The 13,914-nt window shown below is 43.1% G+C and overlaps 1 protein-coding gene across 3 annotated transcripts in view; it reads right to left on the reverse strand.

The window, feature by feature from the left end:
* Positions 1-13,914, reverse strand: part of EXOC4 (exocyst complex component 4) — a 572,497-nt gene that overhangs the window by 350,016 nt on the left and 208,567 nt on the right. The window lies entirely within an intron of this gene.

The following is a 13,914-nucleotide window of genomic DNA, read 5'->3' on the forward strand; positions in this document are numbered from 1 at the left end:
GAGGCACACGACATACAGGCAAACAAGGAATTATTAGCGAGATCAGGATAAGCAAGATTGCAAAGGAATTTTGCAAGGCTGGAATCAACACAAGCTTCAAATGGTCAAACCTGAATCTTCTTCATTATCTCTCCAATGTTTTTAAAAGTTACTGTGAAGGGACAGTGTCTGGTCCCAAGGGGGAAGCTGGTAGGGAGAAGCTGGTGCCAAGCCAACCACATTACAAATCAGATCTGGAATAGACCTGCTCTGCAACCCCATAGCTGGAGCTGGGGGCTTGAGCCACAGACTAACACACTGCAGGCAGGAAGTTCTGCTGTACAGGCATGGGTAAAGCCAAACACCAGGCAACTCTTCACAATTAGACAACACAGAGGGTTCCTGCTGCCTGCTCACAACACATTTTGATGTTTCAGTCCCTTTCTGTGCCTGCAAAGGACTCTAGGGTGCGGCTAAAACAGCCCTGATTAGCTTAGAACACAGCCTCCCACCACAAGATCTCCAGCTGAAACTCTGATAGCTCCAGAAAAGTGCTGAGTACATCACCCCAAACCTATGCAGGTTACTGAAGCAGCTTATTTTGTAATGAGCCCAGTTCGTATCAAGTAATTACCTAAAAGAAATTTCCTGTGTCCCTTCTTCAATGTACACAGGAATATCCATTCACACAGGTGCACAAGTCTCACAACCTGTGCAGTCAGAACATTTAGTAGCTGTCAACATTTCAGAATCTCTGAGGAAAATCCTGAGAGAGCAGTAGGCACCAGTATAATTATTTTGTTCACTAGAGACAATAATTGGCTGGTTCAGAAGTAATGAGATAATTCAGATGTAAATTCATTTTTGAGCCAGAATGTTAATAATGGCTAATCTAGAAAATTATATTACGAACAAAAGAATATTTTGTTTATAAAAGGGAATAAGCAACTATGGAAGGTTAGGGCTATTGCAACTAATTTGCAGCTAGGAAGTAATTTCAGGAGGCTTCAACTGGCAGCCAGAGAAATGCAGTGGGTTAAGCAGAGATGAAAAGGCAGCTGTCTTGAACCCAAGGGTGGGAAATGTGGGTTAAGGAAACCTGAGGTTGCATTCAACTAAGTCCCACTCAAAGTAGACCCACTGAACTTACTGAACCTAAATTAGTCATGTCCATTCAACTCTTGGGTAGAACTCACTTGAATACAACCCCTGGAGTTTGTAACAAAATCAGCTACCTAGAAATAATAGCTAAGAAATTGAGGGTAGCTGCATTTAATGTCTGCTCTGTCAGGAGCAACAAAAATCTAAGCCCTTGTATAACCAAGAATGGCTTTTTACTGAAACATTTTGCTGGAATTCTGCAACTTCTCAAGATTGCTTATGAATATGTATTGTATGTTCACCTATCACAGGAGAAAGTCTAAACTGCCCATCTGGTCATTTTGGAAAGGTTGCAGCCAGGGACATTCCTGTGAAGTGGCCCAGGTATGAAGCAAGGTGAGGTGGCAGGTTTGGGGTACCAGTGAGGTGGCAGAATGACAGAGACAAACTGATCCATGGGGCATAATCCAACACAAACACCACTGAAATGAATGGAAGCTGAACAAAAGCACAGCTGGCTTGCACAGTAGAATTTGCTGCTGAAGTGTGGTCATAGGCAAAGAGGGGTTATTTGTATTTTCCACTCGGGAAATAAAATGCCTTGTGATAGCCCTGAAAGCAGCCAGTTTCTGGGTAAGCATTGTCAAATTATTAGAAGTATAAAAATTGTAGAATGATCTGCTTAGAACCTCGTGTAGCTGGTCCAGATGTATGTAAACGCAGAGGAGAGGTGAAATGGATCAAGTACCAGACTGCACTAGATCCCAGTATGTGGAAACTTACAGGATAATTTCGGTCAGATGAGCCTCTTGGGAATGGTACTTTTTCTTAATTAGAAGAGATGACAATGAGTGGGGATTAAAGAGGGGGCAGCCTGAGCCCCCCCTGAAAATGATGCAAAGGTCTGGCTCGCTACAGCCCACCTCAATGTGCACTTTGAAAACTGAACTAAAAGCTGAAATTTAAAAACTGAGGTCTACACTTACAGAAAGATGGATTGACTTTTCCACTAGCTAGGTCCCCACTGAGGCCTTTGTCAATGTGGAACTACAGTTTAACCCCTTTCCATAATTGCATTTATACCAGTCTTCTGGTTGACATTTACAGCGGCCACTCACGGCTTCCCTATCAGAGCATAGTATTTGCAACAGCAGAATTCCCCTAGGATTCAGTTCCTTACGTGTAAATTTCAGGATTGGTTTCTTTGAATATAGCCCCCTTGTTTCAGCTTCAGTTGGTGATGAATACATGAACAGCACTTACCTTCTCTTCACAAACGTGATTCACTTATCTGTGTCCTTAATTGTTTCCCTCAACACTTTATCACTGGGGCCGAGGCACCATCAGCTGGGGCTTCCCTAATGCTTGGGGAGTGGGGCTCCATCAGGATCATATTTTACTTTATACCCCTGGCTTATTCCTTCAATGTCATCTTCTCACACAGGTGCTTAACTCACCTGGATGCTTAACAGTTTACCCCAATGCTTTGTCACTGGTGCTGAGAAACAAGACTCCCCTTGTGCTCCTCGCATTTGACTTTATACTCCAAAGTCAGCCGTGATTTCAACAGCTAATCCATCATCAAACTCCAGTGTCAAATGCTTGATAATATTTCAAAGCTCATATTCTCAACTGCTTTCTAATAATACATATAATCATTGGGAAAGAGATGCTCTGATCGTTTTAGAAAAGGTGGCTTCTAGCGTTAGACTGCAACGGATGGATAGAAGAAAAAAGTCAAAAGGCTGATTACAGCAACAGCAATTTATAGTCTATTTTCTAGTAAAATATTAAGCTGAGAAATTTGTGTTGGTCTCCATAGTGTGCCCACCATTTAAATTTCTTGAAACTGGATGTCAAACAGGTTAGTCATGGAGTAAATATTTGTATATCTTTAGGTTGGAATCTATATAGTATAATACACAGTTTGCACTGACATCCTCTACACCTCTGCAAACCGTTTCGTCCTCTCCCTCCTGAATCACTTTGCCAGGAGAGACAGGAGAGGGGCCATTTGAAAGATTGTTGGGGAAGGAATAGACTTCATTCAATAAACTTCCAACCTTTGTCACACAACAGTCCCCCTAATTCCCTAGCAGCTCTTACACAAAGCCCCATCCTCATCTTAGATCTATGTCCACGCTTAGCAATCAACACATCTCACACTAAAGAAGGGAATAAGAACTATCACGCACTTATCAGGATTGAAAGCAAAGGGCCAAGAATGAATATGAGCACAGAGATAAAAAAAAAAACACCACCACAGCTACACTCCACTGAATGTGGACTTCCACTGAATGATAGTGCTGGGCGTGGGGAAGCTAGGACTCTTGCCAAAGGTTGGGGCAAACAAAAGCCCAAACCAACACTGTGCACAGTGCAAGGACTCCAGGTCAGGTTTCTTCATACGTTTTTGCTCTTCTGTAGGCACCCCACTAATTTGGCCATGGGAATGGTAGAAAGGGGCAGGGCCTAAGACAAGAAAAAATGTGTGGCAACAGACTTAGTTAAGAGTCCATAGAGGGAGGGAGGGAGGAAAAGGGAGTCAACAAGAGGAAGCTGGAGCAAAGCTGGCTGGAAATGAAAGCTGAGGCTAGCACTCACCCACCCACCCTGCTATCGCCTATCTGTACAGGAACATTTTCATTCAAATCCCCATCATTTGGTAGGCATCTTGCTGGCTAAACAGAAGCAATTCACAGTTTACAGCTAAAAACAAAAATATGCCCAACTGGCACTAAGGCTCTATGAACTTCTCAAGGGCTCCATTTCTGTGATCCCTACTTCCTAGAATCCCAAATCCTGAAACTTGCCAGAATAAAAAAACATTTCCTTACCTTCCTCTCTTCCCCCTCCACCAAAAAAAGAAAAGGGAAAAAAGGCTGAAATTATGGTTTCATTTCAATCAAATTTACCTGGGAGCTAAGCAACATGAACAATCTTATCCAAAAATAATTTGGGGAAGACATAGATGTCACAATATACATGTTTTTATAGCAGAACTATAGACTAATTGATAAAATGATCTGGGAGGGAACATTCCTCCTCCTGGACGGCAGAGATTTGCTGTCTTTAAGATGACGCATGCAGCAGCTCACACAGCCAGATTATATCTATCTGGTATTCAACAGAAACACTGGAGAAATATTAGTTCACATAAAGTTTTTGTTTCTATTTACCATGCATACTCTCAGCTGCATCCGAGTATTTAACATGGTACATAATGGGAAAGATTTTCAGCAGTACAAATGAGAATTACCCACATAATGAGTGGGGGATGCATATTGTTTTTCAGGGAGAACAATTTTTAAAACTTAGCATATTAAGGAAAGCTCCTCTCATCCATCACCCTGCCATTTAACCTGCGGTAATTATAGTCAAGCCATCCCTGATACATGCTTACCTAATCCATGATCAATTCCATCAGCTTCTCTGGGAATTGGTTCCATTAGCTAGCTATTTCTTATAGGTAAGATTTCCGCTCGAGGTTTATTCCTTGATTATGCTCACACATCCTTTCTTTGGCAGAGCTCACAGATTCAGGCTAATGGTGCAACAGAGCTTTCCCCAATGGCCGTGCTGGTTGGAGCTGATGGGAGAGTTGTTGTCCAACATATCTGGAGGGCACCTGCTTGAGGAAGGCTGGTGTAACAGAAGACATCCAGCTGCCTTGGCTCCCATTGTGAGGTAAGAGCAAGATGCAAAAAGAGGCCATGACAACTGATGATGAAAAACACAGCAGATTCATATGGCAGGTTGGAGTGAGTTCAGGATTTGTTGCTCATAGATAACAGGCAGAAAACACACTTTCCATTTATTCATATGGAATCTTGTTCAAATCTAGCCCATTCAACTAAAATTGGGCTGGGAAAGAGCTCTCCATTTCTGAGACTTTGAGGAGTCACGGCCTGCTGGAATAGACCATACTGGCCTACCAAGATCAATGGTTTGCCTCGAGAGCTTCATATTTGTCCTTCACGTGCACAACCGTAAAACTAATAAATGAGAAAAAAAGCAGAGAGAAGCAGCACCACAACCACTTCCAGTTGTAAAAATAAGAGAGCTTGGCATAGCATTAAAGAAAAGTCAGTCAATGTCCTGGCAGCACCCACTGGAATCAAATTCGCTGATGTATTTTTCTCCAGTATATGTAATGTGAAACTTCAGTTTAGAGTGTTTCATGGATCAGTTTCCAGGCCACACAAGATTCTGTATCTCTACACAGCATAACCAGGCATGACTACTCAAAGCTAAGACGACGTTGCAGCAATTGGACATCCCAACCACCCCCCTTACAACCCTTAAATATGTTCAGGCAAGCTCTTTCTACCTGCATGAGGAAGGTGTCACAGAACAGGCACGCATGCGCAAACAAGCACTCCTCCCAGTTGGAAAAGGGGGGGCCAGCTGAGTCGGCCAGCGCAGTTGTCTGCATGTCTAAATTGGTGGCAGAAATGGCACCTCCCTGAGGAGGTGTTGCAGTGGCTGTGGCTTGGGCTATGGAGGGGGCAGAGGGGAGGAGAAGGGATTGGCTCCTGATCAGACAGCATTCCCTTTGTGGTAACTGGAGTTAAGGGGGAGGAGTTGTCCCTGTCAAAAGTCACTTCCTGGTTGTAAGCCACTGAGGCCCTCCCCTGGGACCCATCCTGAATCATCTTCTTCATCATCACTATGGGAAAGAATGCTCCACGGGGCTCATGACAGTCAAGGTAAAAAACGTCATGAAATAAAACTGTCCTTACAACTTGCCCAAGAATTTACAGTCTAGTAGTCATATAAATCTCCAGGGGGAGAGCATCCTATAGCTTAGAGGCCACTGCTGAAAAGACCTTGACCCATATCACCATCCACTGTATTTCTCATAGCAGCAGGACACAATGCAAAACTTTGGATGGATATCTTCGTATGTTTATTGGAAACCAGATGCTGCTGAGGTTTCACAGCAGAGGCATCGACTGCATTAGATGCCAAGCTAACTCAGAGCTACAATTCAAGGCTGCATTTCTTATAGTTTCTTTACTAGAACTATACTATACTTTGTTAGCCTTGGATTTCTTGCTCTTGTATCTACTACTTCTTTCTTCCATCTGTACAAGTCAAGCATTAAGGTGGAGGTAAGAGCACCCTAAAACCTTGGAGCCTCCTTGTGATTTCCCTTCATACCACCCACAGGAATGAGTTCAAAAGCAATCCAGTGTAGAACTTAGCCCAGTGGTCCTTTAGCAAAAGTGAAGCCTATGCAAGCAGTCTTTCTCAAGAACAGTTTTCTTCAACTGGCAGCAGAACAAGCAAAACTGTATCTTGATTTAAGGTAGCAGCGATCAATACAATAGCCTTGACATTCAAATGTACTCTCAGTACTGCAGCAAGTACTTATCATTCTCTCTCAAGGACAGCTTCAACCAGCAGCAGCTCCCATTATATAAAGTCCCCATTAGCTTGTTCAGAAAGTATTTAAAATGCTGCATTTTTAGATGGTGCCACCCTGGGTCAAGGCCAGCATTACATTGTCTCCAGCAGCAGCCAGTTAGGTACTCCTCAGAAACTCTCAAAGCAAGCCACAACCTGACACTCCTCCCTTGCAAAACATGGCCGATCCATTTAGTTAGCCTAATGGTAGCCACTAATAGAACTAGTCAGTCTGTGAATTACAAACCTTTTTTTTAAAAAGAAAAAAGGTAACCTGAACAAATAGCCATCATCACATGCAGAGTAGATTGTATCCAACTCAGAGTACATCTGCTGAAATCAATTAACCTAAGTTAGTCATGCCCAAGACATTCAATGGGTCTGCTCTGAGTAGGACTAGCATTGGATACAACCCAATACTTCTATATTTTGGGTATACTGGATTTATATAATGATATTAGAATATTTTCCTCTTTATTTTCCATTCCAACAATGTTCACACCAACAAGTCTTGTCTGGATAATCAAAGCCATTTTAGACCCCATCAACAGGTACATGAAGATAAGATTGCTTTCCTCCCAAAGGGCTCTACTCCTTATTTTATATTACATATAATATTGGTTGTGGGGTTTTTTAATGCATATTTTAAAGGTGCTGAAAGAGATGTAGTGAGGAGGGAGGTAGCAAATGCAACAGAAGGAAATAAATAAGACAAAGTTTTGTTTCACAGTCAAACTATGTGGAGCAAGAAATCTACTCCTACCCTACATCTTTCTCTGTTTTCTTGCCCCCCTTTTCTGCCTTCTCAACTAGAGTGAAAAACCAACCCAAAAAAGAAAGGGAACAACAGAGATGAAAAACTCATGTAAGATTCTTAACTGATTCTGGTGCATTTTCAGGTTTGTACAATTACCTTATTGTACGTAGCGTCACCCCCCCCCCAAAAAAAGTGCTTTCCACATGACTATAAAAAGGCCATAAACAAATATATGTTTCTGTATGGAATATGCTAAAACTTTAGCTACTAAATTCCTTTTACCTTAACATTTAGAAGCCATTTCTATGGTTTGCTAGCTGTTTTTTATATATATATATTTTTAGTATGATGCTAACCAGATGAAAAGAGTTTGCTTTCTTTAGGAACATAGGAAGCCGCTTTATACTGAGTCAGACCATTGGTCCACCTAGCTCAGCTTTGTCTACACTGACTAGCAGTGGCTCTGCAAGATTTCAGCCAGGGAGTCTCTCCCAACCCTACCTGGAGATGCTGGAGATTGAATCTGGGGCCTTCTGCACAGAAGACAGATATTCCAACACTGAGCTACAACCCTTCCCTTATCTTTACTCCTGTTAAAAAGTCCTCCGCCCAGGTTCTTAGGTCCTATTATTCGTTACGCCCTTTCTCTGCTCACCTCCCTCCTTTCACTGACAGCCAATTACTAACCCTAAGGGATGAAATGGAAATGGGCTGACTTCAAGTCGATTCCGACTTATGGTTACCCTACGAATAGGGTTTTCATGGTAAGCGGTATTCAGAGGCGGTTTACCATTGCCTTCCTCTGAGGCTGAGAGACAGTGACTGGCCCAAGGCCACCTAGTGAGCTTCATGGCTGTGTGGGGATGCGAACCCTGGTCTCTTAAGCCCTAGTCCAACACCTTGACCACTACACCACACTGGCTCACACCGCTAAGGGACAGGGCAGTGAAAAAAGAACTACACTGCCTTTACCTTCCCCCCTCCAGGCTCAGCCTACTTGTGGCAAAATGGAAACAAAACTGTGACTCAACATACCAGCATCAGCATAGATGCCTACAAGCACAGATCATCTACACGCTGCCCAAATCATCTCCCACTAAGGCTAAAGCAGAGGAACCCTAGGTAACAAGTTGGGACCTTCTACAGAGCAGGTTCATGTACAGCAGGACCTGGTCCCGATGCCTGGCTAAATACAGGGGGCAAAGCAGAAACCTCTCACACACTCTCCACACGCCAGCCTTTCCATTCTCTCAGCTTAACACAGGATCTCATTTACTGTCAGCGAATACAGCTGCACATATGTCACCAAGGAAGATTCTGACTGGTTCCCTTGGTAACATGAGAAAGCAAACAGACAATCGCTCCCAGTGTCACAGGGTGCAACATCACAGCCCACGATTTCAGCATTCAGTTGCTTCAGACTGCACTGGCACACCCCACTGCAGCTGCTGGGGCACAACCGGAAGCAGCAGCAGCAAACGCGAAGACCACAACAGTGTGCAATGGGTAAGCAGTGCCAGCATTTGGCCCCATTCCAGAGCCACTGGATTCTCTCAGTCGACCACCAAGATCCCCATCTTACACATAGAGCAGTATCAAGCTGACACCAAAAATAAGAAAAGCCCCTCACAATTGTACAGATCCCATGGATGGCAACTAATGATGGCATGTTTTCCAACACATCTCCACATTCCCCAGTAGTAATTTTCTGCTGTAAACCACACACACAGCCTAACACTCTTAAGGAATCCCTGCTTGATACAAGGTTTTATACAAAAACACAAAATTGTGGGAAATAGATGGCTGCGTTTCAGGGCTGGCAGGATGAAGGCACCGTCATCTCATCTGACAACCAGCCAGCAGATCAGAAGCAAGCGGAGTCTTCGCACGGCATGGCAAGGCACATAAGGGGTGGGCAGGGAAGCAAGTAAGCAAAGCTGGCATATAATTAATCAGACAGCAGCTCAGATCTCACAGTAAGTAACAGAATGAAGTATCGTGGAAGAAGGTATAGCCGTCTGTCCAAATTCTTTAAAAGGAGCACTCCACACTGCAACATTTTGTTGCGGGCCACACTTGTTTAACTGTTACTAACATAACCCAGAATGGTGCTCCACAGGGATCTGACCCTCAGCTATCTACCTGCTGTTTATCCAGTCCTTCCCTTTCCTTTCTCTCTTCTTCCCTCTTCTTTGTGTATAAGGCAAAAGAAAAGAACTCATTCACCCAGAAACAGCCTTAGAATTTCTGGAAGAAAGGTTGGCAAAGTTCATAATGCAGCAGACATTGAATGCATGTGGATTTTAGCCCTGTTTACAGATGTTGGCAGCTACGCATAGACCTCTGCTAGTCACTTGTGGGGCATTTGATAGTCAAGAAGGAGACTGTGCCATCCAACTTGGAAAAGCTTTCCATGCCTGATCACCTGCAGGCTATTTTTATTTTATTTTTTGCCATTGGTGAGCTACTAGCTATTTAAGGGAAGGACTAGGCAACCATTAATTCCCTATTACACCTTTAGTTGGCTGAACTGTTAAGCAAGAGCCTGAAGAGCTGAGCCTGTAATATAATTCATTTGCAGAACTCCACAGCTATTAAAAAAAATTTGGCCTAAAAATTAGTCGGTTTAGTTTTGCCAGCATTTTGCCTGTTGCTCCTCTCTCCAACACACTGCCTTTCTAAAACTGCATCATTAACTCCCAATACAGACAATCAAATCCCATAATTTCAACTCCACATAATTTAATTAAAAAGTATCAGAATTTCCTTAGCCGATAACATCTGCATACAGATTCATATTATGAGAAAAAGGGGGGAAGTCCTTGTATACTCTCCCTGCATGTAATTCAATCATGTGGCATTACTTTCCATAATGAAGCCCCACAATGCATCTGCATGAAGGAAGGTTAGTGCTTTCAATAGTTCAGGAGACACTCACAGCATGGTGTGTGCGTGAGTGAGTATATATGTGTGTATGTAACTGAAACAATTTGCATAAAATTAGTCAGGTCTCAGAATTTTGGCCTGTCTTAGACCCAGATTTGGGGAAATTTAGCATAAGGTGTGGAGGTGGTGATGTCGTTGACAGCATGTTGATGTGTTGAAGCTGTCCACAGCTTCCTGAGGATAACATTTTGACAACTAGACTAAATCCACAGGATCAGGCTGCATGTTACACAACTCATTTTTTTCCTGTCTATAGGTTGCCAATTTACTGATGAAGTCAAATTTCCTTACTTTCTGCAAGCCATTCTGCTGCCACTAGCAACAGGGAAGACTAAGAAACTATGGAGAGCAGGGAAGCCCAGCACCACTCAGGCGGCTGGAAGCCCTGCGCAGATCCCCCATCTGGTGTTTGAGAGTTTACTAAGCACTGTGCACAATTCCTCAAACTTACCTCAGCTATAAGGACTTGAAACTTGCTTTTTAAAATTAAGAAATCAGAGCTTCAAGTAAACTGAGTATGCATACTGAGTGTGCAAAATCCAGAATATTGTCCCTCATGTATAAACTCTTCTTCTGGTGCACCTGGCTTCTGCTTGCAGCACACTGTTTCCTCTATTGTACACCTTGTAGTGGTGAGTGGGTTTGTGTGTTCCAATGAACCCTGTGAGCGATGCCGTCGGGAGTCATGTACTCCCAGCAGGGTCACCCATGGCGGTAAGGTCAAGGGAGAGGAACCAGACAAAGAACGATCCAAGAAAGTCCTCAATGGCAGAACAGGCGGAAGATAACAATGTGTACGTTACAACGGCTGTGAAGGTGGATGAAGGCTGCAGCAGATAAAGGACTTCCAATCGTCATGGTACCCATGCCATTGGATCAAAACCTTTTTCTGTCAAGATTGTGTGTTGATCGTGGTGTGCTGATCTCCCCACATCAAACAAATTCACGCACAGGTGTCTTCCATAACAAAAGTCCCATGGAAAGACTTTATTTTGGAAGAGAATCTTACTCGGTCACGAGTGATCGCCAAGCACTTCTGAGGTCCTAACATTTCAGTAGGGATGGAAGGCTAGTCAATTTTGATTCTCTAGCTTTCTCATTCTTCCAATCTTAAATGCAGGTCTCCACATTTCTGCAACAGTTTGAGATTTTTTAAAAAATATATCTTCATGAAAATTCTTCAGCATTTTAGTGTGAATGTCTCCTAATAAACATGAAGGCTGCAGCAGATATAAGACTTCCAATTGTTGTGGTATCCATGCCATTGGATCAAAGCCTTTTTCTGTCAAGACTGTGTGTTGATCGTGGTGCGCCGATCTCCCCACATCAAACAAATTCACGCACAGGCGTCTTCCGTAACAGAAGTCCCATGGCGATTGGCAAATGGCGACGGGGGCAGGACTGTGAAATCCAGAAGCCCCTAGTCATGGACTGGTACATCGGCGGTGGATACAGATTCAGACAGATCCATTGTTAAAGACTATATTTTGGAAGACAATCTTACTCGGTCACAAGTGATCGCCAAGAAGAAGACACAGTTAATTTGGAAGATGGCAAAAAGAGGTGCTAGCAGGTGGATTGTTGAGATAGATGGCCTTTTTAGTCTTAGGATCTGTGATCTGCCCTTGATCTGGGCAGAAGTGTTAAAAGGAAACATGAAGAGTGAACATTTTGACAGCGGTCTTGAAATGCACATGGGAAACAAAGTCCTCTATGTCACACCAACAATTAGACTAAATAGCAGAAACCGACACCAAATTATTTGTTATGAATGTAGTGAAAGCCTGATGGTTCAATCTGCGTATTCAAATGACCATTATTTACCTTCCCAGTCTCAATCATGCCACACGCATCCAAGATTAAACCAAGAGCTACCACAGCAATAGCAAACTTACTACTGCCAAGTGGCCTTATTATTTATTTATTTATTTATTTATTTATTTATTACATTCATATACCGCCCCATAGCCGAAGCTTTCTGGGCGGTTTACAGCAATTAAAACAATAAAAAAACATACAAATTTTAAAATACAAGAAAACAATTTAAAAACACAATTAAAAAAAAATTAAAAACAATTTAAAAACACAATTAAAAAAAAATTTAAAACAATTTAAAAACACAATTAAAAAAAAAATTAAAACAATTTAAAAACACATGCTAAAATGCCTGGGAGAAGAGGAAAGTTTGACCTGGCGCCGAAAAGACAACAGTGTTGGTGCCAGGTGCACCTTGTCAGAAACATCATTCTAGAATGCTAGATGGTGGGGACAAATAAAGGGAAGAAAAGGTTACCTTAGAGGTAACTAAGCTAGCAATAAAAATAGTCTAGTAATAAAGGCTTAACTGAAATATTATACAATTTCAGAAAATTGAAAGGGTAGTTTTGCTGCATAGCACATTTTGAGCAAAGAACCACAAGGTGTTACTCCAGGCATTGTGGAGTGAAATGGAAGAAAACCCTGGCTCATGACTGAAGGAGGCCTGAATGCCTGTCTTGAGGCCAGAAAAGTTTTGTCTGGGGCAGAAATGCAGACAAGGTCTCATTTGAGCTAAGGCGTTGCTATGACGTGTCACGCTAGGAGATCTTCATGGGTCTCCCTGTATACTAACATAGGAAGCTGATTTATACTGAGTCCAGGCCCAGTGCTAGTAGGTAGCCAAGTCGGCCCCTGGCTGAGGGCCCCTGCAGCCCAGAGGAGCGCCTCCCTTAAGGTGGGAGGGCGAAGCCCCCGCTCAGTGATCCATGGCAGCATTGGCTCTTGGGACTCAATGACCCAACACTGCCGTGGATCATAAAGTGGGAGCTCCTAGAGACCCCCACCCCCCAATACAGGCAGTGCATGATTTAAATAAGCCCACCTACCTGTCATGTCAATGTGCATGCCCTGTGCACACATGTCTGCCATTACCCAAGGTGGCAGCGGGAACATCTCTAAGAGGCTGATGCCACGGCTGGCATCTTGGGTGATAGCAGGCATGCATTTACATGACAGGTAGGCGGGCATTGCAGGCCTGGTGCCCAGGGGCCTAGTCATGCCTGGCACTGGCCCTGCCTGAGTCAGAACATTAGCCCATATAGCTCAGTATTGTTTACACTGACTGGCAGGAGGAGTCTCCTTATGTGGAGATGCCAGGGGTTGAACCTGGGACCTTATGCAAAGCAGATGTTCTACCACAGAGTTACGGTCCTTCCCCAGTTACCAACAAGGCTTGGGATCATGTCACCCCCTAAAACAATAGAAAACTATTTGTGCAGATGTTTTCTCCAGTGACCTGTCATTTACAAATGGACAAGACATTTTGGTTATAAGCAAAAGAGGAATCAGAGGATCAGTCAGCAAGCAAGTTTCTGGAATGTTAGGGAACAGAGAGATAGATGTTTCAACTTCTCCCCTGAACTCTATCTTAGCTTCATTTCTATTTCACACAAGCATTCTCTTCTGTTGTCTTTTATGCTGCAACTTATCTTTTCTCTCGCATGCACAGATAAAACTTCGCTGTTAGATTCCATTTTTGCTGCTTGCAATAAACATTTTTTCTTTATTTTTTTACCTGGAGCGATTTTCTGTTTGGATTTTCCTCGATCCTGGCCTCCAGATTATTCTCTAGAAATTCAAGACCACAACGGCCTGTTTCTGAGAATTTCAGTCTGGACTACTGCTATGTTCTCCTCTTAAACTAAAAGGCCATGTAATGAGAGTAGCTGGGATAATGTAGTAAG

Source organism: Rhineura floridana, chromosome 8 (assembly GCF_030035675.1).
Source record: "Rhineura floridana isolate rRhiFlo1 chromosome 8, rRhiFlo1.hap2, whole genome shotgun sequence".
In the NCBI taxonomy this organism is placed as follows: Eukaryota; Metazoa; Chordata; class Lepidosauria; order Squamata; family Rhineuridae; genus Rhineura; species Rhineura floridana.